Source organism: Delphinapterus leucas, chromosome 15 (assembly GCF_059928025.1).
Source record: "Delphinapterus leucas isolate spDelLeu-1000000601 "Yukka" chromosome 15, BTC_Dleu_Yukka2, whole genome shotgun sequence".
NCBI classification, from domain to species: domain Eukaryota; kingdom Metazoa; phylum Chordata; class Mammalia; order Artiodactyla; family Monodontidae; genus Delphinapterus; species Delphinapterus leucas.
The window spans coordinates 63,915,278-63,941,638 of record NC_143143.1 but is presented as its reverse complement, the minus strand read 5'-3'; the positions used below and the strand labels follow the sequence as shown (position 1 = coordinate 63,941,638).

The 26,361-nt window shown below is 39.5% G+C and overlaps 1 protein-coding gene across 2 annotated transcripts in view; it reads right to left on the bottom strand.

Annotated features, from left to right (window-relative positions):
* ASIP (agouti signaling protein) overlaps window positions 1–26,361 on the bottom strand; it is a 194,310-nt gene that overhangs the window by 102,343 nt on the left and 65,606 nt on the right. For both annotated transcript variants that reach the window (XM_022592651.2, XM_089896731.1), the window contains exons 4-5: window positions 19,080–19,161; window positions 7,219–7,382 (exon numbers count right to left, since the gene is read on the bottom strand). The gene's annotated coding sequence lies outside the window, so the exon portion shown is untranslated. The remainder of the gene's footprint in view (window positions 1–7,218; window positions 7,383–19,079; window positions 19,162–26,361) is intronic.

Here is a 26,361-nt window from a genome sequence, read left to right as displayed (position 1 = left end):
TGAACTACGAGGGCTCTAGGTAGCTCTGCAAGGGGCAGATGCCAATGGACAAGCTAGGGTGAAACAAGCAAGGTATGCATCTAAGGTGCAAAATTTAAGGGGGTGTCAAAAATCTCAGTAATCAAAATAAGGATATTTTAATTGAATATTAAAAAATAAAAATTTATACAAAAAAAATCAGTAATCAAGATTGCTCTCTTCTGTTATTCCATTATCCAGTTCATTATTCAAGGGTTAGATGTGGTCTTGGGGTAATTCTCTCATAGGTTCTTCAAACTCCTTCCAGAGATCAGGCCTAAATGAGGCCAGCCCCAGCGAAATGGAACATGGGAGTACCAGCTCCATCCTCCCTAGTCAATCTGGGACCTACACAGAAGATGGGGGAGCCTAAGTTTGCTGCTTACTTTCAACCTGAAGCACTCCCCAGTCTGAAGCTGGAACATTATCGGTGTGGATCTCTACCTGCAGTATGGCCTACTGCCTCTTCCTGGAGAGGCTCCATACTCTGGGAACAAAGTATGAGATAAGCAGTGCTTTAGTGTTTGACAGGCTAACCTGCTTGAGGAATTAACTTGTCTTATTTTCTGTGGTGTCAGCCATTTCTGTTCTTTGTGAAAGAATGAACTATTCCTATCTTCTACACTCGCCATCCCAAAAGAGTAACTGAGGGCCTTTTGTTCTGGAGATCAGGGCTTCATTCGCCTCAGAAAAGAAAAATAAAAGAAATCAACAGGCTTTTGTTTTTGAAATCAGCCCTGGTCTCAGAGGGGATACAGCTGTTTTGTCTGAGACAAAGAAGGGCTCTTAGGATTAGAGGAGGGCAGAGGAGAGAGAATGTCCTGAGCCTGGCTCTGAAAGCGATGGTGGTAAGGGGCACTGCAGTCTCCTTGAGCAGCCAGGTCCTGCTCCCACTCTCCTACAGACCCCTGGCACAGCAGGACCTTGAATGGGGATGACTTTGTGCTCAAAGAGGTGACCAAAGGCACTGCTATTATGGAGCCTCAGCAGAGGTCTCTATGCCCCAGTTAGGCCTAGAGAAAGGGTCCTAGAACAGACAGTTGTCACGGGCAAAGAGCTCCAAAGGCGGCAGGCACTAACTGAGAGACATTTCTGAAATACCTGTGAGCTCCTGAAAAGAGGACCAAGATTGGATTTTCCACCCACTGGTGGATGGGAGCCAAGGATATTTAATTTAGAGAACTACAGAAATATGACATATTCACAACCTGTGTGTCATGGAACAGAGTTATACCTGTTAAACAGTGTTTAATGCCAGCCTTCACATTTTCCTTTAAAGTATTTAGGTTTCCTGGCTCAAAGAACCCCCCAGCTTGATTTGTTTAACCCTGCCTCTCAGGAGTTGGAGGCTAGAAGTGTTCCAGGATACGGGTATGGGTATGGGTATGCATGCTGCTCTGTGAGTGTGCCTCACACCTGAGCACCTATTCCAGTCAGCCTCATGTCAACTCAGTAGGAGCCTGAGTCAAAGTGGGAGAAAAGGGAACTGGGCAGCAGACTGGGACTGCTCAGCGCTGGGACTCCCTAAGCCTTACTGTGAAGTCCATCCACAAGTCCGCACTGCCCCCAGGTGGCCACATCAGAGCTCTGGTTTGGGGAGAAGAATATCTGAGCTGTGTGTGTCTCAGTGGAACTCTTTGGAGACCCAGTAGTGGGGAGACAAGGGGAGAAGCCAAGACATTCGATCATCAAATTGGGTACTGGAACGTTTAAGGAATGCCTTTCTTCAATATCACTATGTAATTTTTGGCATAAACTTAAAATATATTCAGAGAAATCAATTCAGTTCACTACCTAAAATGTTCAGGGACTTAGGGCAAGAAGATGCTAGGTAACTGAGGTTAGCTAAAATAATTTTTCAGTTTTTACCATTGGAGACTTTTTTTAAAAGCTAAGATTAATTTTCTGACATTCATTCAGTCAAACAATTATTGGGGGCTTAGTTTATGCCATGCACTCTACTAGAAATGGTGGATATAAAGACATTGTCTCTGCCTACAAAGAGCTTACAGTCCAGAAGAAGAGATAATATAATTATAAAAATATATAATAAATGAGCCTTGTGCATTGATAGAGGTATATATAAGATATGCCAGCACCTTATGGACCAGGGGATGGGGCTAGTCAGGGAAGGCTTCTCAGAAGAAGTGATATCTGAGCTGAACCTTAAAAGATGAATAGGATTTAGCAATGTGGGGTTGGGGTGTTGACAACAGAAAGGGACCACATTTCAGACAGAAAGGCCAGTCAGTGATAGCAAATATGTGGAGGGAAATAAGGATGGGGGCAGGAAGGGCCCAAAGGTCAGGAGAAACAGACAGGGAGAGCCTTACATATATCAGATTAAGGAGCCTGGACCATATCCTGTGATGCTGCTGAAACATTTTAAATAGGAGAGACATATGGTCAGACTTAATTTACAAATATTGTGCTAGCAGAGGTATGGAGGGTGGATTGATGTGACATATCGGGAAACAAGAAGACCAGAGAAAATAATCAAGGTTAAAGCAGAATAATACAGGGGAAAGACAAATGAGCACCTGAATTAGTAAGTTTGGGAGAGAAGCAACAGACTTAAGGGCCTTGGATGCAAAGGGATGAGGGCAAAGCAAAAATGAAGGAAGGCTCTCTAGCGTCTAGCTCAGGTGACTATGTGGCTGATGGTATCACCAATTAAATGCTAAATTCCGAAGGAAGAGAAGGGCTGAGTGAAGAAGCGGGTGAGTTCCGTTTACTCTACCATATCTGTGGGATACACTGAAATAGAGTTATCTAGGAATCTATTAGAAATAAAAACTAAAGTTCTGGGGAGAGATTTAAGCTAGACATGCAGACTTGGGTGTTACTGGCATATAGGTTATAATTAAAACCAGGGGAACAGATGAGATCACCCAGGGAGAATGGGAATAGAGAAAAGGACAGAAATCCAAGGACTAAACTCTGGAATGGGTTAGGAAAGCTTTGGTCATATTGTCTTGTACATTTTTCTGGGACTTTGGAGTTTACCAATTGCTTTTATATCTCTTATCTTACTCAACTCTCATCTGAGGTGTTCTGTAAACTAACTGGTAAAGGCAGGTGTGATTGTGCCGATGCCAAGACTGCAATAGATCCAATCCACTGAATGAGCAGGAGGTGGGAGCCAGCAGTCCCCCCCTTATATCCTTCACAGAGGATATTCCCAGCTGTTGACTGAGAGCCCTAGGTTAGCGTGACCCAGTATGAATTCTTAAAAGGACTTGAAATCCTTGCCTAGACTTCTGGTGAAGAGCTTGGCCGGCCTGTGGCCTGCTTTGGAAGGGCTGTGGAGGAGCAGTGGCAGAGCTGACAGGAGCCTGCCTGCCTGCCTCTGTGGGTCCTGAAGACAGCAGTCCATCAGTCCCGCCTGACCAAGGGCCGCAGGCTAGGAGGAGAGGCATCCTTTCCAGAGACAGAAATAAGGCAGCAACAGAATTTTCTTCTCCCTGAATGCCTGTGGTCAGCAGGAGGCATTAAGGCTGGGCTGGGCCTGTAAGGAGGTCTGTATCGCAGAGGCAGATGGATAGTCTAAGCAGGATGCGGAAATGCCACACGCCAGCAGAGTAGAATCTGTTCTGAGGTTTGAACCTTGCAAAGAATAGTTCTTTCTCCTCTTTTAGACTTGAGGATATGGCTTTTGATAAGCGATTTTATTTATTCTTGTGATGGTCCTGTCTCATTTTCATGTGGTGAAACCACTCCAAAGTAACTTCCCCTTGTAAAGGTCACTTACAGTAAGTGATGTGCTCCAGGTACGTCTTGCACTGAAAACAAACCATCGCGGGACTTCCGTTACCTCTCATATCTAAGAGCCTGGTACTCTAAGTTTGTATCCACTAGAGTATATTTTCTTGATTTGGCACAGATGATATGAGTGATGGATACATAAAGTCTGTACTAACTACTATTTATAAAATAAAATATGAGTCTCTCAAAGGCAGTTTGGAAAATTCAGGGCCCTCCTAAGAGATAAATGAAAACACCATCAGTAGACCTGCAACCCTGAGGAAGTCCATCTTAAAGTTACTAGGCCTGTGGACAGGGATGAAACGGACAAACCTCAAGTACTTTGCCCTAGTCCAGAGCAGGGAATTGACTTTTTCTCTGAGAAGGCACTTTAGAGGCCAAAGGAAAACAAAGATTGAAAATAAATTCCTCTCTGAAAGGGTATAAACTTGCTGTGGAAAAGATTTCAGAAGTCTTCAGGCTAATGAATCTTTCTCCCCAGCCTAGTTTCATGCTGAGGCTCTGTGCCCAAATTCTAACAAAGAACCAGCTTCTGATGGTGGCTAGAATTATTCATTTATAACTCCCCTCCCCATTTGTGGATTATCAATGACAACGTCTAAATGAACAGTTGGTTCCCCTTTGTGCCTCATTCACCAACCTGTACATTCCCAAAGACTACCAATTTTTATTTTCAACCCAGGTTAAACATACTCAGAAACCTGATGCCAAGTGCCACCCCAAATCCCAAAGTTAAATATAAATGATTTGGGGGTTGTCTATTGTTTTAGAGAATTCCTGGCAAGCTCCCTACAGAAAAATGAGAGTTGACCTCATTAAAAAATCATGTCATAACCACTGGCCCATTTTCTTTCTAGTTTTGGTGATGATATCCTTATATCAGGAAAGCAGAATTAAACTGTCAGATTCCTGAAGCACTTCGCCTTTGTACTTACCTGTGGAAATTGCTGAGTGGGAAGGGTCAGTGAACTGGGGCTCCAGGATTTGGTTCAACTTTGGCAGCCTGACAGAAACCATCCCCTGCCTTCCCACTGCTTTTTATGCAGCCCTGAGCTGTTAATGACCACCAGCTGTGGGGCCACCCCTCTGATCGTTTTTTGCCTGGCCTCCCGGATCTTCAGTTCTTTCAGGGCTACGGGGCTTCTATATTCTCCTGCTCCCTGGCTTCCTCTGCCTCAAGGATCTCCACCTCCCAGAGTGTTGCCAACTCAGCAGGAGTTTCCCTGGTGTGAGTTCTTTTGCTTTATGGCAACTGAGCTCTCACGTTTCTAATCTGGAAGCACCCTGAAATTAAGGTGCAAAAAACTGAATTTTGGAGACCAAAGGGATTTAGTGAAATTGAATTTCAGGTATTGTCTAGGTCTTCTTGGAGTTGATCGTGCTGTGTGGGGGCCTCCTGTCCATGGCTTTGGAGCAGTTTGATAATTTGAAATATCACTTAGCCATGATAGGTCCCTGGTACAGCCAGGATCCAGCAGATTTCTGAACTAGGTCTCCATCCAGTGCCATTCTCGAAGTTGAATCAACTCCACTTACAAGCGATGTGACCTTGGGCAAGTTATTTAACCTCTTTGGGCCTCAGTTTCCTCAGATGTAAAATGGGAGCAATGATACTCCAGAGTGTTAATATAAACTTTAAATGAGATTTTTGTGTAACACATGGTAGATGCTCAATGAATTTCAGTCCCTTAACCCTACCCTTTACATTTTAAAGGGAATCTATTCACCTGCCTCACCTCTTGCTTAGTAGGCGGGGTGAGGCTTGGGTTGGTACCTCTAGGGTACCTCTAGGAAAGATGTTGGGTAATAGGAAGTCACAGGGATTGGTCTCTCTTTCTCAGATCCTAGGTTACACTGGTAAGACCAATAGATCCTGTCTGAATTCAGCTCCACTTCAGAGAATGCTTGCAAGTTCATTTCTGGGAAAAGCCTGTTAGTAAGCAAGACCAGGACTCCTCATTAACATACTGCAGCCCAGAACCTTGGAGATGACAGTAATTTAATCTTACACTATGGGGTAGAATGTGCTAGACCATATATCTGGATTTTGTATATGGCTCTCAAGAGCAGAAGTACTTGTCACAGAACATGACATTACCAGGTCCATAGTCTAGATTTGCACAACTCCCAACTCTTTGCAGCAGGAATCCTCTTATTCATGTCTATTTCCCTTAAGTACCAACCATATTGCATATTGAAAGTGCTCATTAAATTGGATTAAATTAACTCAGCATCCCGGAGTATGACACTGAAGAAAAAGAAAGTAACTTGACACTGCTAGAGCACAAGATCTAGACTGACTAAAAGAACCAGGAAGAAACCAAAGCTGAGCAGAATCTTTTCTATGTACCAGACTTTGCTCTATGTACCACATAACTTTTATCTGTGGACTTTCGCCGTCTGTTAGAAAACGGTCATTTCACTCAAGAAGACTATCTTAGAAATATGTTGTTAGTAGTGTAACTGGCTAGAACAGTGGCTGGAATAGATAGTCTTGTTCTTGAAGCCATGCCTAGTTACCAGCAAGAGGTAACCCCCTCCCCCCAACCACCATCCCCACCCCCGACCACCACCACCCCCCACCCCCACCCCCGGGATGTGTTAGGAAGACAGCAGTGTGTTACCAGACATTCTGTGCTATCTGGGAAGAGTGCTATTGCTTAGAATTTAACTTTCTCAGTCAATTATTACCTCCTCTTTGTTTTGTCCTCGATGTTTATAGAGTATTTGCTACTGTTAATTCATTTATTAAAATCCCCCTTTCCCTTAAGGCATAGTTTTGTTACTTTCCAGCTCATCATTAGTATGTTTGTTTGTTTGTTTTGGTTTGGTTTTGACTGAGAGCTGAAATGGAAGTGTTCTGAACTGGAGGAGAGAGGAGTAGAGAAAGTGATTTAATCTTAGAATGGATCGGGGTGTTAATAGACTGCTGATGAGGTTGTCTCCGCCACTAAATTTTAACTCCTGAGGGCAGAGACTGTGTCTTATTCGTTTGTGTATCCCCCTGCCTAGTGGAGTTCCATGGTGGCTGTTTAATAAATACTTACTGATTAATAAATGAGTCAAATATAACCAGCGTTGCATAAAGTTATAGGTGTAAAATTGGTAGTGTAGGTAATATGCACCAGAGAATCTCTGAAGAAGAAGAAATCACCTTGGGCCAGGATGGTCAAGGAAACTTCTGAGGAAGGAATAAGAAAGTTCCACGGAAGAATTTAACTCTCTGGACAGAGATGGGATAGAATGTGGAAAGGGTATGGGCTTCCAAATCACTTATACTCTGTGAACCTCAATTTCTCCTCTATCTAAACATTTATATTTAAAAAATGGGAATAGTAAACATATCATAAGTAAAGAGTAAATGAGATAGCTATATAAAGTAATTAGTACAGAGTGTGATGCACACAAAAGAATTTTCTTCCCTTTGTAAGTTACCTTTCTTTTACTAGCCTGTATAGTCATCCCATTGGATTTGAAAGCTGTCCTGACAGTATTCTGGAGTCCATGGTGTCATTTCCTTCACCAACCAAAGAGCTTTCTAGACATCAGTGGAGATATTCCCCTGGTGGAAGATACTTCAGAGAGGATTTGTTCCTTCTCTAAGAAAAAATGAGATAAATAAGCATGCTAAATACTTTCTATTTTCAAACCTTGAGCACATACGACCATGTTGGATATGGGACACCTTTACTAGGCAATGCATCTCCAAATTTATTTCCATTTCCACCTTGAAGAACTTTATTATGGGAAGAGCTCTTGGAGACAATTTAGTACATCTCTTTTATTTTACATATTAAAAACCCCTCAGCCCAGAGCAATTAAGTGATTTACTCAGCTAGTTAGTGGAAGAATTGTGAACTATACTTGGGGGCTTTTGATTTCTTACCCAGTGCTCTTTACAACATATCAGGCTATTTCACATTTTCATCAAGGCTGGCAACTCAGTGTTTTTGGGGCGAGGGATTTCAGAGACGTCCTATATGTGAGCTCTGGCTTGTCTATCAAATGACTAGGAGGATCAAGTGATTAATACAAATATAAGATATTCCTGATAAATTCATGATTCCTGACTTTTGCAATATTGGTTATTCTAGATGACTTCTTGGTCCTGCAAGATGACATTTTGTTATTTCCCAAGATATTCACTTTTTCCAAGTTTGAACACATTGTTAACATCTTCTAATTTTATATTCCAAATTTCGATTAAATTTTATCTGGAGACTCTGGGAGGGCTCACGCCAAGGAGTACTTCCCAGAACTTCTGCTGTCAGTGTCCTTGTCCCCACCGTGAGCCACAGCCACCCCCCGCCTCTGCAGGAGACCCCCCCAACACCAGCAGGAGGAGTCATTAATGAATTAATGTACCAAGTGAATCTCAGATATGTGGAGTGAAAAATATCTGTACTGACACCCTCCGGCGACCTACACGCAGAGGCGGGGCCAAATCCAAAGCTGAGCCCCTGGGAGCTGTGAGAACAAAGAAGAGAAAGGGAAATCTCTCCCAGCAGCCTCAGAAGCAGCGGATTAAAGCTCCACAATCAACTTGATGTACCCTGCATCTGTAGAATACATGAATAGACAACGAATCATCCCAAATTGAGGAGGTGGACTTTGAGAGCAAGATTTATTATTTTTTCCCCTTTTCCTCTTCTTGTGAGTGTGTATTGTGTATGCTTCTGTGTGAGAGTTTGTCTGTATAGCTTTGCTTCCACCATTTGTCCTAGGGTTCTATCTGTCCGTTTTCTTTTTTTTTTTTTGGATTTTTTCTTTTCAAAAAAATTTTTTTTTCTTAATAATTATTTTTTATTTTAATAACTTTATTTTTTTCTTTCTTTCTTTCTTTCTTCCTTCCTTCCTTCCTTTCTTTCTTTCTTCTTTTTCTCCGTTTTATTCTGAGCCATGTGGATGAAAGGCTCTTGGTGCTGCAGCCAGGAGTCAGTGCTGTGCCTCTGAGGTGGGAGAGCCAACTTCAGGACACTGGTCCACAAGAGACCTCCCAGCTCCACATAATACCAAACGGCGAAAATCTCCCAGAGATCTCCATATCAACACCAGCACCCAGCTTCACTCAACGACAAGCAAGCTACAGTGCTGGACACCCTATGCCAAACAACTAGCAAGACAGGAACACAGCCCCACCCATTAGCAGAGAGGCTGCCTAAAATCATAATAAGTCCACAGACACCCCAAAACACACCACCAGACGTGGACCTGCCCACCAGAAAGACAAGATCCAGCCTCATCCACCAGAACACAGGCACTAGTCCCCTCCACCAGGAAGCCTACACAACCCACTGAACCAACCTTAGCCACTGGGGACAGACACCAAAAACAACGGGAACTACGAACCTGCAGCCTGCAGAAAGGAGAGCCCAAACACAGTAAGATAAGTAAAATGAGAAGACAGAAAAACACACAGCAGATGAAGGAGCAAGATAAAAACCCATGAGACCTAACAAACGAAGAGGAAATAGGCAGTCTACCTGAGAAAGAAATCAGAATAATGATAGTAAAGATGATACAAAATCTTGGAAATAGAATAGACAAAATGCAAGAAACACTTAACAAGGACCTAGAAGAACTAAAGATGAAACAAGCAATGATGAACAACACAATAAATGAAATTAAAAATACTCTAGATGGGATCAATAGCAGAATAACTGAGGCAGAAGAACGGATAAGTGACCTGGAAGATAAAATAGTGGAAATAACTACTGCGGAGCAGAATAAAGAAAAAAGAATGAAAAGAACTGAGGACAGTCTCAGAGACCTCTGGGACAACATTAAATGCACCAACATTCGAATTATAGGGGTTCCAGAAGAAGAAGAGAAAAGAAAGGGACTGAGAAAATATTTGAAGAGATTATAGTTGAAAACTTCCCTAATATGGGAAAGGAAATAGTTAATCAAGTCCAGGAAGCACAGAGAGTCCCATACAGGATAAATCCAAGAAGAAATACGCCAAGACACATATTAATCAAACTGTCAAAAATTAAATACAAAGAAAACATATTAAAAGCAGCAAGGGAAAAACAACAAATAACACAAAGGAATCCTCATAAGGTTAACAGCTGATCTTTCAGCAGAAACTCTTCAACCCAGAAGGGACTGGAAGGACATATTTAAAGTGATGAAGGAGAAAAACCTGCAACCAAGATTACTCTACCCAGCAAGGATCTCATTCAGATTTGATGGAGAAATTAAAACCTTTACAGACAAGCAAAAGCTGAGAGAGTTCAGCACCACCAAACCAGCTTTACAACAACTGGTAAAGGAACTTCTCTAGGCAAGAAACACAAGAGAAGGAAAAGACCTACAATAGCAAACCCAAAACAATTTAAATAATGGGAATAGGAACATACATATCGATAACTACCTTAAATGTAAATGGACTAAATGCTCCCACCAAGAGACACAGATTGGCTAAATGGATACAAAAACAAGACCCATATATATGCTGTCTACAAGAGACCCACTTCAGACCTAGAGACACATACAGACTGAAAGTAGGGGATGGAAAAAGATATTCCATGCAAATGGAAACCAAAATAAAGCTGGAGTAGCAATTCTCATATCAGACAAAATAGACTTTAAAATAAAGACTATTAGAAGAGACAAAGAAGGACACTATATAATGACCAAGGGATCGATCCAAGAAGAAGATATAACAATTGTAAATATTTATGCACCCAACATAGGAGCATCTCAATACATAAGGCAAACACTAACAGCCATAAAAGGAGAAATCGACAGTAACACATTCATAGTAAGGGACTTTAACACCCCACTTTCACCAAAGGACAGATCATCCAAAATGAAAATAAATAAGGAAACACAAGCTTTAAATGATACATTAAACAAGATGGACTTAATTGATATTTATAGGACATTCCACCCAAAAACAACAGAATACACATTTTTCTCAAGTGCTAAAGGAACATTCTCCAGGATAGATCATATTGTGGGTCACAAATCAAGCCTTGGTAAATTTAAGAAAATTGAAATTGTATCAAGTATCTTTTCCGACCACAATGCTATGAGACTAGATATCAATTACAGGAAAAGAGCTGTAAAAAATACAAACACATGGAGGCTAAACAACACACTACTTAATAACGAAGTGATCACTGAAGAAATCAAAGAGGAAATCAAAAACTACCTAGAAACAAATGGCAATGGAGACACGATGACCCAAAACCTATGGGATGCAGCAAAAGCAGTTCTAAGAGGGAAGTTTATAGCAATACAATCCTACCTTAAGAAACAGGAAACATCTCGAATAAACAACGTAAACTTGCACCTAAAGCGATTAGAGAAAGAACAAAGAAACCCCAAAGTTAGCAGAAGGAAAGAAATCATAAAAATCAGATCAGAAATAAATGAAAAAGAAATGAAGGAAACGAAAGCAAAGATCAATAAAACTAAAAGCTGGTTCTTTGAGAAGATAAACAAAATTGATAAACCATTAGCCAGACTCAACAAGAAAAAAAGGGAGAAGACTCAAATCAATAGAATTAGAAATGAAAAAGAAGTAACAACTGACACTGCAGAAATACAAAAGATCATGAGAGATTACTACAAGCAACTCTATGCCAATAAAATGGACAACCTGGAAGAAATGGACAAATTCTTAGAAAGGTATAACCTTCCAAGACTGAACCAGGAAGAAATAGAAAATATGAACAGACCAATCACAAGCACTGAAATTGAAACTGTGATTAAAAATCTGACAACAAACAAAAGCCCAGGACCAGATGGCTTCACAGGCAAATTCTATCAAACATTTAGAGAAGAGCTAACACCTATCCTTCTCAAACTCTTCCAAAATATAGCAGAGGGAGGAACACTCCCAAACTCATTCTACGAGGCCACCATCACCTTGATACCAAAACCAGACAAGTATGTCACAAAGAAAGAAAGCTACAGGCCAATATCACTGATGAACATAGAGGCAAAAATCCTCAACAAAATACTAACAAACAGAATCCAACAGCACATTAAAAGGATCATACACCATCAACAAGTGGGGTTTATTCCAGGAATGCAACGATTCTTCAATATATGCAAAGCAATCAACGTGATACACCACATTAACAAATTGAAGGAGAAAAACAATATGATAATCTCAATAGATGCAGAGAAAGCTTTCAACAAAATTCAACGCCCATTTATGATAAAAACCCTCCAGAAAGTAGGCACAGAGGGAACTTTCCTCAACATAATAAAGGCCATATATGACAAACCCACAGCCAACATCGTCCTCAATGGTGAAAAACTGAAAGCATTTTCACTAAGATCAGGAACAAGACAAGGTTGCCCACTCTCACCACTATTATTCAACATAGTTTTGGAAGTTTTAGCCACAGCAATCAGAGAAGAAAAGGAAATAAAAGGAATCCAAATCAGAAAAGAAGAAGTAAAGCTGTCACTGTTTGCAGATGACATGATACTATACATAGAGAATCCTAAAGATGCTACCAGAAAACTACTAGAGCTAATCAATGAATTCGGTAAAGTAGCAGGATACAAAATTAATGCACAGAAATCTCTGGCATTCCTATACACTAATGATGAAAAATCTGAAAGTGAAATCAAGAAAATACTCCCATTTACCACTGCAACAAAAAGAATAAAATATCTAGGAATAAACCTACCTAAGGAGACAAAAGACCTCTATGCAGAAAATTATAAGACACTGATGAAAGAAATTAAAGATGATACAAATAGATGGAGAGATATACCACGTTCTTGGATTGGAAGAATCAACATTGTGAAAATGACTCTACTACCCAAAGCAATCTACAGATTCAATGCAATCCCTATCAAACTACCACTAGCATTTTTCACAGAACTAGAACAAAAAATTTCACAATTTGTATGAAAACACAAAAGACCCCGAATAGCCAAAGCAATCTTGAGAATGAAAAACAGAGCTGGAGGAATCAGGCTCCCTGACTTCAGACTATACTACAAAGCTACAGTAATCAAGACAGTATGGTACTGGCACAAAAACAGAAATATAGATCAATGGAGCAGGATAGAAAGCCCAGAGATAAACCCACGCACATATGGTCACCTTATCTTTGATAAAGGAGGCAGGAATGTACAGTGGAGAAAGGACAGCCTCTTCAATAAGTGGTGCTGGGAAAACTGGACAGCTACATGTAAAAGTATGAGACTAGATCACTCCTTAACACCATACACAAAAGTAAGCTCAAAGTGGATTAAAGACCTAAATGTAAGGCCAGAAACAATCAAACTCTTAGAGGAAAACATAGGCAGAACACTCTATGACATAAATCACAGCAAGATCCTTTTTGACCCACCTCCTAGAGTAATGGAAATAAAAACAAAAATAAACAAATGGGACCTAATGAAACTTCAAAGCTTTTGCACAGCAAAGGAAACCATAAACAAGACCAAAAGACAACTCTCAGAATGGGAGAAAATATTTGCAAATGAAGCAACTGACAAAGGATTGATCTCCAAAATTTATAAGCGGCTCATGCAGCTCAATAACAAAAAAACAAACAACCCAATCCAAAAATGGGCAGAAGACCTAAATAGACATTTCTCCAAAGAAGATATACAGACTGCCAACAAACACATGATAGAATGCTCAACATCACTAATCATTAGAGAAATGCAAATCAAAACTACAATGAGATATCATCTCACACCAGTCAGAATGGCCATCATCAAAAAATCTAGAAACAATAAATGCTGGAGAGGGTGTGGAGAAAAGGGAACACTCTTGCACTGCTGGTGGGGATGTGAATTGGTACAGCCACTATGGAGAACAGTATGGAGGTTCCTTAAAAAACTACAAATAGAACTACCATATGACCCAGCAATCGCACTACTGGGCATATACCCTGAGAAAACCATAATTCAAAAAAAGTCATGTACCAAAATGTTCATTGCAGCTCTATTTACAATAGCCCAGAGATGGAAACAACCTAAGTGTCCATCATTGGATGAATGGATAAAGAAGATGTGGCACATATATACAGTGGAATATTACTCAGCCATAAAAAGAAATGAAGTTGAGCTATTTGTAATGAGGTGGATAGACCTAGAGTTTGTCATACAGAGTGAAGTAAGTCAGAAAGAGAAAGACAAATACCGTATGCTAACACATATATATGGAATTTAAGAAAAAAAAATGTCATGAAGAACCTAGGGGTAAGACAGGAATAAAGACACAGACCTACTAGAGAATGGACTTGAGTATATGGGGAGGGGGAAGGGTAAGCTGTGACAAAGCGAGAGAGTGGCATGGACATATATACACTACCAAACGTAAAATAGATAGCTAATGGGAAGCAGCCACAGGTGTGTAGCAGAGGGATATCGGCTCGGTGCTTTGTGACCACCTAGAGGGGTGGGATAGGGAGGGTGGGAGGGAGGAAGACGCAAGAGGGAAGAGATATGGGAAAATATGTATATGTATAACTGATTCACTTTGTTATAAAGCAGAAACTAACACACCATTGTAAAGCAATTATACTCCAATAAAGATGTAAAAAAAAAAAGAAAAAAAATTTATCTGAATTTAATTTATCAGTGTATTATAAAATTAATTAAACTTTAACAGTTTAGGGCTTCCCTGGTGGCGCAGTGGTTGAGAGTCCGCCTGCTGATGCAGGGGACACGGGTTTGTGCCCCGTCCCGCGAAGATCCCACATGCCGCAGAGCGGCTAGGCCCGTGAGCCATGGCTGCTGAGCCTGCGCGTCCGGAGCCTGTGCTCCGCAACCGGAGAGGCCACAACAGTGAGAGGCCCGCATACCGCAAAAACCCCCCAAAAAAACCACCACCAACAAAAAACTTTAACAGTTTTAAACCATGTTTTTTTCCCTTAATAATTTTTCCCAGTGGATGTACCAGATTATTCCAAGAAATTCTTGAATACTTCTTTAGGCAAATTGGATGGAAACACATGTTCCTCAATTTTGTTTTCTGTATTTACTGAAGAATTATCTTCTCATTTTTTCTACCCTTAGAGGACAATTTACTCATTCATTCAACAAATATTTATTAAGTACCTGCTATGTGCCAGACTCCTTGCTAGGCAATGGGAATACAGTATTGAACAATGAAAACAGTGGAAGTGGAGGCAGATGAAGAACAAAGAATGAACAACTGAAAAATGAAAAACAAAATCATAGCAAAAAATGAGAGTGCTAAAAAGAAAATGATTAGGATAATACCAAAGAGTAACTGGAAGGGGCTTACATTAGACAGGGTGGTCAGGAAAGGGTTCTCTAAGGGGGTGATGTTGAGATAAGACTTGAAGAATGAGAATGAACCAGTTATGCAAAGAGCTGGGAAAAGAGTGTTCTAAACAGAGGAAACTGCAAGTACTAAGATCTTGAGGCAGGAAGGGCTTGACATGTTTGAAGAGCAGGAGGGAGACCAACCTGGCTAGAGCATAGTGAACAAGCAGGAGAGAATGGGAGATGAGGCTGCAAAGACAGGTAGAGACTAGGGCCTTGTCAGCCACAGTAAAGAGTTTGGATCTTAGCAACAGGAAGCAAAAAGTTTTAAACAGGGTAGTGACATAATCTATTTTTTTCCTTTTTAAAAAAGTGGAGATATGATTAACATACAATGAAATATACAATAATCATACAATACACAATATACACATGCAATCTGCATGTGTAAAGTGTGGTTTTGAAAACTGCATATGCCAGTATAACTCACACCTTATCAGATACAGAACATTTCTATCAGCCTAGAATGATTCCTCAAGCACCTCCCCAATCATTCCCCACCCTCCTTCATAATAACTGTTAGATTTCTTTCACACAGATTAGCTTCACCTATTCTAGAACTTTATATAATTGGAATCATACAATATGTACTCTTCTGTGTCTGGCTTCTGTCATTTGGCATAATGTTTTTGAGGTTCATCCACAGTTTGTATCAGAAACTTCTTCCTTTTTAATTCTGAGTAGAATTCCATTTAATGGATATACCACAGTTTGTTTCTCCATTCACCTGCTGATGAACATTTGACTTGTCCACTATAAATAAAGCTGCTATGAATATCCTTGTACAAGTCTTTTTATATACATATGGCTTCATTTCTCTTGGGTAAATAACTAGAATTGCAGGTGTGTAGGGTTAGGTGTGTGTTTAATTTAATGAGAAACTGACAGACGTTACCAAAGTGGTTAAATCATTTTTACACTCCCATCAGCAATGTGTGAGAGTTCTGCTTGCTGCACATTCATCCTCACCAACATTTGGCAGTGACAGTTTTTCTTTTGTTGTTGTTGTTATTCTAGTGGGTGTAAAATGGTATCACATTGTGGTTTAATCTGTGTGTGTGTGTGTTTAACATCTTTATTGGGGTATAATTGCTTTACAATGGTGTGTTAGTTTCTGCTTTATAACAAAGTGAATCAGTTATACATATACATATGTTCCCATATCTCTTGCAGCTCCCTCCTTCCCACCCTCCCTATCCCACCCCTCCAGGCAGTCACAAAGCACCGAGGTGATCTCCCTGTGCTATGCGGCTGCTTCCCACTAGCTATCTACCTTATGTTTGGTAGTGTATTTATGTCCATGCCTCTCTCTTGCTTTGTCACAGCTCACCCTTCCCCATCCCCATATCCTCAAGTCCATTCTCTAGTAGGTCTGTGCCTTTATTCCTGTCTTACCCCTAGGTTCTTCATGACATTTTTTTCCTTAAATTCCATATATATGTGTTAGCATACGGTATTTGTCTTTCTCTTTCTGACTTACTTCACTCTGTATGACAGACTCTAGGTCTATCCACCTCATTACAAATAGCTCAATTTCGTTTCTTTTTATGGCTGAGTAATATTCCATTGTATATATGTGCCACATCTTCTTTATCCATTCATCCAATGATGGGCACTTAGGTTGTTTCCATCTCTGGGCTATTGTAAATAGAGCTGCAATGAACATTTTGGTACATGACTCTTTTTGAATTATGGTTTTCTCAGGGTATATGCCCAGTAGTGCGATTGCTGGGTCATATGGTAGTTCTATTTGTAGTTTTTTAAGGAACCTCCATACTGTTCTCCATAGTGGCTGTACCAATTCGCATCCCCACCAGCAGTGCAAGAGTGTTCCCTTTTCTCCACACCCTCTCCAGCATTTATTGTTTCTAGATTTTTTGATGATGGCCATTCTGACTGGTGTGAGATATCAATCTCACTGTAGTTTTGATTTGCATTTCTCTAATGATTAATGATGTTGAGCATTCTTTCATGTGTTTGTTGGCAGTCTGTATATCCTGTGTGTGTTTTTTTTAATGAAATGTTTCCCATTAGAGTGGATTCTTTTTTTTTTTTTTTCAATTTATTTATTTTGCTTGCACCGGGTCTTGGTTGCAGAAGGTGGGCTCCTTAGTTGTGCTCGAGAGCTCTTTTGTTGTGGCATGAATGTGGGATCTAGTTCCCTGACCAGGAATTGAACCCGGGCCCCCTGCATTGGGAGCATGGAGTCTTAACCACTGTGACACCAGGGAAGTCCCTAATTTGTGTTTTCTTGATGCATAATGCTGTTAAGGATTTTTTCATATGTTAATTGTCCACCTGTACATTTTCCTTTATGAAGTGCCTGTCTCAGTTTTTATCCCTTTTTCAATTGGGCTTGTTTGTCTTTTTATTATTGAGTAGGAGTTATTTATATACAAATCCTTTGTCCTGTATGTGTATTGTGAATATTTCCTAGGCTAAGGTTTGCCTATTCATTTTCTTATCAGTGTCTTTCGAAGAACAAAATTTTAAAAATTTGAGGGAGGAATAATTTTAAATTTATGAAAAAATTGGGAAAAATAAAAATAGTTCAGAAATTGCCTATATTTCCTTTACCTATGTTTACCTGTTAACATTTTTATCCATTTGCTTTAACATTTTTATCCATTTGCTTTATCATTTTCACTGTGTCTCTCTACACACTCACACACACACACATAAGCACAGTTTTTTTCTGAACAGTCTGAGAATAAGTTGGAAGCATCATGGTCCTTTACCTCCAAATACTTCAGAGTATATTTCCTAAGAATAAGGATATCCTATGACTTAACCACCCGATGTTGATCAACTTCAGCAAATTTAGCATTGATATGAAACTTTAGTCAATTGTCCATACTCCAATTTTCTTTTTATTTATTTTTGGCTGCGTTGGGTCTTTGTTGCTGCGCATGGGCTTTCTCAAGTTGCCGCGAGCGGGGGCTACTCTTCGCTGCAGTGCACAGGCTTCTCATTGCAGGGGCATCTCTTGTGGTGGAGCAGGGGCTCTAGGCACGCAGACTTCAGTAGTTACGGCATGCAGGCTCAGTAGTTTTGGCTTGGAGGCTCTAGAGCGCAGGCTCAGTAGTTGTGGCACACGGGCTTAGTTGCTCTGCAGCATGTGGGATCTTCCAGGACCAGGGATCGAACCCGTGTCCCCTGCATTGGCAGGTGGATTCTTAACCACTGTGCCACCAGGGAAGTCCCCATACTCTAATTTTGTTAATTGACCCAATAACGTCAATTATGGAATTTCCCCCACCTCTCACACAAGATCCAGTCTAAAGTCAGGCACTGCATTTTGTTGTCAAGTCTCTTTAGTCTCCTTTAATCTTGAACATTTTCACAGCCTTTCTTTGTCTTTTATGACATTGACATTTTAAAAAATAGAACATTCCAAAAAAACAGAAACAGTTTTCGTTTGTCTGATGTTTCCTTATAATTAGATTCAGGTTATGCATTTCTGATCAGAATACTACATAAAAGCTCTGTTCTCCTCAGAGTTTAATATCCATTAAGGCATACAATATCCATCTACCCCTTATTTGTTATGTTGTGATCACCTGGTCAAGTTGTTTGATTTCTCTACTGTAGAGTTACTACTTTTTCCCTGATAACCAATAAACCATCTATGGGGACACACTTTAAGATCATGCAAATATCCTGCACCTCATAAAAATTTGCTCCTAGATTTAATATTCATTGATATTCTTGCCTGAGCTGATCTTTGTTATGATGGCTGCAAAATATGACTTCACAACCTCAGTATTGCCTTTGTATTTAGCAGTAAGCACTAGACATTCTATTGTAAGCAACAGTATGTATGTATGTATAAATGTATGTATGTATCTATTTGCTATAAGTTGGGATTCATAGATTTCTATTTTTAATTGTGTATAAGTTATTACTGTCCTTAATTATTTTGGTGCTAAAATTTCAAGATATTGTCATTATGAACTCCTTCAAGCTGGCTCTTTTGCCCTCAAGACATGTGCCCATTCTTATTTTGAGTAATTCCTTACTTTATAGCATAACAAGATGTTCCAGGCTCGTCTTGTACCTCCTGTGCCCCAGGTCTGGAATCAACCATTTGCCCAAGGAGTCCTGGTTATACAAAAAAAACTTTTTAAGTGAACATACAGTAAAATTGACTTTTTTTGTGTGTACAGTTCATTTTAACACACGTATAGATTCACGAACAGAATACAGAACAGTTCCATAACCCCAGAAAGTTCCCTCATGCTGTTCCTTTGTAGTCCTACTCCCCACCCTGCCCTCATCACTAACTAACCCCTGGCAACCACTCTTTTTTTCTCTATCACTATAGTTTTTTGTCTTTTTGAAAATGTGATAAAAATGGAATAGTACAGTATGTAAGCTGAAACATCTGGGACAGGAGATTCCTTTCTGGCTTTTGACTATGAATGCAATGTCTTTAATAGTTATAGAAATATTGAGGTTATCTATTTCATCTTGAGTGACTTTTGTGATTTTCAAGGAATTAGTCCGTTTCATCTAAGTTGTTGAATGTATGTGCATAGTTGTTCACAGTCTTCCCTTATTATCTCTTTTTTAATTTTTATTTTTATTTTGGCTGTGTTGGGTCTTCATTGCTACTCACAGACTTTCTCTAGCTGTGGCAAGTGGGGGCTACTCTTCATTGCTGTGTGCGGGCTTCTCATTGTGGTGGTTTCTCTTGTTGCGGAGCATGGGCTCTAGACGCATGGGCTTCACTAGTTGTGGCTCACGGGCTCTAGAGCACAGGCTCAGTAGTTGTGGTGCATGGGCCTAGTTGCTCTGCGGTATGTGGGATCTTCCTGGACCAGGGAACGAACCTGTGTCCCCTGCATTGGCAGGCAGATTCTTAACCACTGTGCCACCAGGGAAGTCCCTCTTATTATCCTTTTTTTTTTTTTTTTTTGTGGTTCACGGGCCTCTCACTGTTGTGGCCTCTCCCGTTGCAGAGCACAGGCTCCGGATACGCAGGCTCAGCGGCCATGGCTCACGGGCCCAGCCGCTCCGCGGTATGGGGGATCTTCCGGGACCGGGGCACGAACCCGTGTCCCCTGCATCGGCAGGCGGACTCTCAACCACTGCACCACCAGGGAAGCCCTCATTATTGATTTTTACTATAATTCTGTTGTGACTATATAATAGATAAGACAGCCTATTCTGTTATTATTTTGAACTTTTAAAATGTATTAGTACTGGGCTTCCCTGGTGGCGCAGTGGTTAAGAGTCTGCCTGCTGATGCAGGGGACACGGGTTCGTGTCCCGGTCCAGGAAGATCCCACATGCAGCGGGGTGGCTGGGCCCGTGAGCCATGGCCACTGAGCCTGTGCGTCCGGAGCCTGTGCTTCGCAACAGGAGAGGCCACAGCAGTGAGAGGCCCGTGTACTGCAAAAAAAAAAAAAAGTATTAGTACTTAGTTATTGCTTAACATATGGTCTATATTAATGAATATTCCAGATGTACTTGAAAAGAATGTGTATTCTTCAGTCTTGGATGGAGAGTTCAATAAATGGCAGTTGGGTCCAGTTGGTTTACATTGTGTTATTCATGTTTTCCTCACTTATTTTATGACTACTTGTTTTATCAACTAAGAGAAGGGTGTTGAGAACTCCAACTATAATTGTATATTTGTTTACTTTTTCCTTCCATTCACCAGTTTTTATTTTATATATTTGGAAACTTTCTTATATGAATACATATTTAGAACTATATGTCTTTTTGAGGAATAGACCATTTTATCATTAAGAAATGTTCTTCACCTCTGGTAATGCTCCTTAATCCTGAAGTCTACTTTATCAGATATTAATATAGCCACTTCAGCTTTTTTTGTGGTTACTGTTAGTATTGTGCCTCTTTTTTACTCTGTGTTCTTATATATGTGTATCCCTTGTAAACAACATATAGTTTGGTTTTGCTTTTTCATCCAATCTGACATTGGAATGTTTAGTCCATTTGTATTAGTTTTCTACTGCTATATAATAAATTACCACAAATTTAGCAGCTCACAGTTCTTACATTAGAAGTCTGGCATAGCATAACTGGATTCACTGTAAAGGGTTCACAGGGTTGAAATTAAGGTTTTGGCTGCTTGCATTCTCATCTGGAGGCTTGTTGAAGGAAGCATGCTTCCAAGCTCATTCAGGTTATTAGCAGAATTTAGTTTCTTACAAATATAGGAGTGAGTTTCCCACTTCCTTGCTGGCTCTTAGCTGGTGGCACCTCTCACCTCCTGGAGATCACATGTATTACGTCTCTTGTGGACCTCTCACACTGTAGTAAGCAACAGAATCCTTCAAGTCCAGCTGCAGAAGCCCCCTCAAATTTTAAATGTCACTGATTCCTTCTGTCACCAGAGGGAGAAAATTCTGTTCTTTTAAAGATGTCCTTTTTAAAATTAATTAATTAATTTATTATTTTTGGCTGCAGGTCTTTGTTGTGGTACATGGGATCTTCCATTGTGGTGCGCGGGCTTCTCTCTAGTTGTGGCGGGTTTTCTCTCTCTAGTTGTGGTGTGCAGGCTCCAGAGGGTGTGGGCTCTGTAGTTTGTGGCATGCAGGCTCTCTAGTTGAGGCGCGTGAGCTCAGTAGTTGCAGCACGCTGGCTTAGTTGCCCCGCAGCATGTGGGATCTTAGTTCCCTGACCAGGGATCAAGCGGGCATTCCCTGCATTGGAAGGCAGATTCTTTACCACTGGACCACCAGGGAAGTCCCCAAAATTCTGTTCTTTTAAAGAGCTCCCGTGATTACGTTAGGCTCACCTGGATAATATCAACATTTTAAGGTCATTGATTAGTGATCTTAATTGCATCTTCAAAATCCCTAAGGGAAAAAGGTCATGGGGGCCATCTTTGAATCCTGCCTACCACAAAATTCATATATTTAAAATCTTTTCTATTCTGAAATAATTTAGACCTACTAGCATTTTTTCATATGTCTGAAGGCCATTTTTATGTCTTTTGTGTGTGTGTGTGTAAAGTCTGTTTAGGTTGTTTCCCATTTTTCTTTTTCTTATTTTCAGGTTTTTTTCCTTTGCCACTTATTTATTATTTTTGGCTGCGCCGGGTCTCAGTTGCGGCATGCAGGATCTTTGTTGCGGCTTGCAGTCTTCTTAGTTGCGGCACACAGACTCTTAGTTGCAGCATGCAGACTCTGAGTTGTGGCATGAACCCAGGCCCCCTGCATTGGAAGCGTGGAGTCTTACCCACTGGACCACCAGGGAAGTCCCTGCCGCTCAGTTTTTAATAATTCTTTATATACTAGGGATATTAGTCCTTTGTGGTATATGTTGCAAATATTTTTACCCTGTATATAAGTTTCATGACTTTATGGAATATTTTTTTCTGGCCATGCAAAACTTTAAAAATTTATGTAGTAAAATTTATCAATCTTTTTGTTTATTGCTCTGGCTTTTGTCATAGGAAACTTTTTGCTATTTTGAGGTTAAAGAGGAACTTACCACGTTTTCTGCTAGTACATGATTTCATTCTTTACATTTAGGTCTCTAATCCACTTGGAGTTTATTCTTATGTATGACATTAGGTATGGATCTAATTTCATGTTTTTCCAAATGCCTATCCAGCTGTCCCAATACCATGTATTAAAAAGTCAATCCTTGGGCTTCCCTGGTGGCATGGTGGTTGAGAGTCCACCTGCCGATCCGGGGGACATGGGTTCGTGCCCCGGTCCAGGAAGATCCCACATGCCGCGGAGCGGCTGGGCCCGTGAGCCGTGGCCGCTGAGCCTGCGCGTCCGGAGTCTGTGCCCCGCAACGGGAGAGGCCACAACAGTGAGAGGCCTGCGCACCGCAAAAAAAAAAAAAAAAAAAAAAGTCCATCTTTGATGCAGTCATCCTTGACTTACTCTTTGCCTTCCCCCCACTCCCAAAACTATGTACTTTGAAGACTTCCTCTTTAAATTACCTATACTTTTAATTTCCTCCCCTATTCCAATCTATCTGGATATTTCTTGGAAATATCCAGACTTAGTGAGTGGTTGTAGACCAGACTTTGGCCCCATCATTAAGCCATCTCTTCTCTCTTCCCCAGTTTTTCTCCATGTGTCTGCTCACCATGAAGCCTGACAGTAGGGCAGGAGTGTGGAGGGAGCAAGAGAAATTACATGCTGGAATTTGGAGATTTTTCTCCTCTTACAGTTATTTTGAAATTTCAGAATTCTCTGTCTTTAATTTATCCTGAAGGCATAGATTTATTTATTTTTTGTTTTTGTATTGTTTTTGGAAGATATAGTGTGAGACAGGTAGCCAAGTGGCCATCACTATCTTCAGCTATCTCAGACCATTTATATTTTATGTAATTATTGATATGATTAAAGTATAACACTTGTGATTTGTTTTTCATTTTTGATTGACATATAATTCATATAACATAAATTTCACTATTTTTAAGTGTACACTTCAGTAGTTTTTAGTATATCCACTGTGTTGTACAACTATCATCACTATCTAATTCCGGAACATTTCCATCACCCCAAAAGAAGTACACTACCTATTAGCAGTTAGCCCCCATTTCCTCCTCATTCCATCCCTGGCAACCACTAATTTACTTTCTGTCTCTATGGGTTGAACAATTCTGGACACTTCATATAAATGGAATCTTAAAACCTGTGGTCTCTTGTGTCTGGATTCTTCCACCTAACATAATGCTTTCAAGGTTCATCCATGTTGTAGCATGTATCAGCACTTCACATTCTTTTTCATGGCTAAATAGTATGAAATATACCACATTTTGTTTATCAGTTCATCAGTTGATGGATAGTTGTCTCCATTTTTAAGCTATTATGAATAATACTGCTATGAACATTCATGTAAGTGTTTTCGTGTAGACGTTTTCAGTTTTCTTGGATGTATACCTATGAGTGGAATTACTGAGTCATATCGTAATTCTATGCTTAACTTTTTGAGGAACTGCCAAACTATTTTGTACAGTAGCTGCATAATTTTACATTCCCACCAGCAATGTATGAGGGTTCCAATTTCTCCACATCCTTACTAACAGCTGTCCTTTTAAAAAATTGTAACCATTTTTGTGGGTGTGAATTTGTATTTCGTTGTAATTTTGATTTGTATTTCCCTAATGATGAATGATGTTGAGCATCTTTTCATGTGCTTATTGCCCATTTATATATCTTCTTTGGCGGAATGTCTATTCAAATCCTTCACCCATTTTAAAATTGAGATATTTTCCTTTTTACTGTTGAATTGTTCTTTGTATATTCTGGATACTAGATCCTTACCAGATATATAATTTGGAAAATTCTTCTCCCATTCTGTTGTCATTTTACTTTATGTGTCCTCTGAAGCATAAAATTTTTTTATTTTTGATGAAGTCTAATTTACCTATTTTTTCTTTGATTGCTTGTGCTTTGGGTGTCATATCTAAGAAACTATTATCTAATGCAAGGTCATACAGATTTTCACCTGTATCATTCCAAGAGTTTTATAGTTTTAGCTCTTACCTTTGGGCCTTTGAGTAAATTTTTATATATGGTGTGAATTATGGGCCCAATTTCTTTCTTTTACATGTGGATATCCAGTTGTCCCAGTACCATTTGTTGAATGGTTTTGGCACTCTCACCAAAAATCAACTGATTTTGACCATAGATGTATGGGTTTATTTCTAGACTTTCAATTTTTTTTCTTTTTTACCATTTTATGTGTAACTTAAGAACCTTACAATAGAAAGTATCTGCTTCCTTCCTCCTGCCTTTTGGTAGTTTTGTCATACTTTTACTTCTAAATATGTTATAAATCCCACAAAACACTGTTATTATTTTTTCTTTAAGTAGTCAATTATTTTTTAAGAAATTAAGATAGGGAAAACCATTACCCACATGGTTATCATTTTTGATGCTGTTCATTCATATTATAGAACAAAGTTCTTCTGCCCAAAGAAGTTCCTTTAAAAAATTTTTATAGTATGGGTCTATTAGCAACAAGTTCTCTCAGCTTTTGTCTTTAAATGTCTTTATTTCACCGTAATTTTGAAGAATATTTTTATTGGATATAGAATTCCGAGTTAACATTTTTTTCTTTCTGCACTTTAAAAATGTCATTCCATTGTTTTATGGCTTGTATTGTTTGTGATGAAAAGTCAGTAATTCTTATTATTTCCCTGTATATAATGTATCCTCAGATTTTCAGAAATTTGATTATCACAGTCTTGACTACTTTAGCTATATAGTAAGTGTAGAAATTAGGTAGACTGATTCTCCTACTTTATTCTTTTTTCAAAATTGTTTTAGCTATTCTAGTTCCTTTGCCTTTCTATATAAATTTTAGAATAATCTTGTCTGTCAATATCAAAACTTATGATATTTTGATAGGAATTGAATTATACTCTATATTAATTTGAGGAGAATTGACCTCTTTACTAGGCTGTTTTCTAATCCTTGAATATAGTACGTCTCTCCATACATTTATTTTTAATATGATATTTAAATGGTTTTATTTAATACAATTTCAAACTTTCACAAAAGTCAAAAGAATAGTCTAAGAAACATCTGTATTCCCTTTATCCAGATTCAATTGTTAATATTTTGCTCCATTTGCTTTATTATTTGCTCTCACTCTCTTTCTTTTTTTAACCATTTGAAAGTACCTTCCAGATATTATGATCCTCTCTCTACCCATACATTCTATTTTTTTTTTTTTAGATTTTGATTTCTTTTAACAGTTTTGTAGTTTTCAGCATACAAGACCTGCACATGGTTTGTTAGAGATTTACATCTAACTAGTTCCTTTTTGTTGCTGTTGTTTGAGAATTTATAAATGGTACTGTAGTTTTGATTTTGGTGTCCATATGTCTAAAGTCAGTATATGGAAATACAATCGATTTATGTTTTGTATCTTGTAATGGTGCTGAATTCATTTAATAGTTTCATGAGATTTTTTGTGGCTTCCTTGGGATTTTATACATAGACAATTACATCATATGCAAATAAGGACAGTTTTATTTCTTCCTTTCTGATCTGTATGTCTTTTATTTCCTTTTCTTGCCTTATTGCACTGACTAGAACTTCTAGCACTATGTTGAATAGGAGTGGTGAGAGAGAACATCCTTGCCTTATTCCTTATCTTGGAGGGTAAGCTTTTAGTGGTCACTCTAGGTATTTTATTATGTATACATAACATCACAATCTATGGTGTCTTCTTTTACCAGTTCTGGTGAACTATAATAACTTTACCTCCCTTTACATCATTCCCCCGTGGCACCCCCCCCCCATTCATAGGCATTGTTTGGGATATGTGAGGTAAAAATAAAACCAAGGGAATTCA